This window comes from Malurus melanocephalus, unplaced genomic scaffold (assembly GCF_030028575.1).
Source record: "Malurus melanocephalus ecotype Western Australia unplaced genomic scaffold, MMel_1.1 scaffold_2554, whole genome shotgun sequence".
Taxonomy (NCBI): Eukaryota; Metazoa; Chordata; class Aves; order Passeriformes; family Maluridae; genus Malurus; species Malurus melanocephalus.
Window position 1 is genome coordinate 1 of NW_026625786.1, and position 1,028 is coordinate 1,028.

A 1,028-nucleotide genomic window follows, 5' to 3' on the forward strand; every position below is an offset into this window, starting at 1 on the left:
AGCCGCGCCGAGCGCAGGTGGAGCCTGGCTGGAAACGCTCGGCAACTTCCCTTTCCCAAATCCTGCGAGCATCCCTTTCCTCCCACTCCCCTCCGGGATGCGAGCGGCGCCGGGAGCAGCCGGCGCTGGCAACGCTGCGTGGGAGGGGGCGAAAAAAAAACCCAAAAAAAAAAAAAAAAATCGGTGTCAATCCAGCGGCGCTGCCGTTCCCCCTCTGGAGGATGTAGGACACCCGAGGCAGGGAGGGTTYCCCCCTCCGGGCTCCTCCTCGGAGCGGCCGTGCGTGCGAATTCCCGGCATTACCAGCCCATCTTTAAGCCTTTTATGGCTCCCCGAGCTCGCACAGGATGTTCTGGAACGGCGGCTCTCCCCCCCTCCCGCCAGCACAAACAAAACTCCCGGGAAAAGGAGACAGACGGGTGAAAAAACGGGAAGAGGCAGCTGGAAAAGCGGAGACCCTGCGGTGGTGACTGGGAAAGGGTGTGGGGCTGATCCTGGGTGGATCCCAGCGGGAATTGGGGTGGGAAGAGCTCATCCCATGGATGGGTCACCCCAAAATGGGGAAAACATTGCGGCTCCGGCAGCGGCGTCCCAAAATTTTGCTCCCAGCCCTCCACAAGGAGCTCGGAGCAGCGGGATGTTGGATCTTTTGGATCTTTTCCCAGCCTGGCTGTCGAATCAGGATTCTGCTGCCTTGACCTGGTTCTCTCAAAAGGTGCTAAAGAGTCTCCACCTCCGAGTGTCGCGGAAGAACTTTGTGGAAAAATCCTTCCYGAGSAAAAACCCCAAATGTGGWAAAATCCTTCCTGAGCAAAAGCCCCAAATGTGGAAAAATCTTTCACGAGGAAAAATCCCAAATGTGGTAAAATCCTTCCTGAGCAAAAGTCCCAAATGTGGTAAAATCCTTCCTGAACAAAAGCCCCAAATGTGGAAAAATCCTTCCCGAGAAAAAGGCCCAAATGTGGAAAAATCCTTCCCAAGGAAAAGCCCCAAATGTGGAAAAATCTTTCACGAGGAAAAGCCCCAAA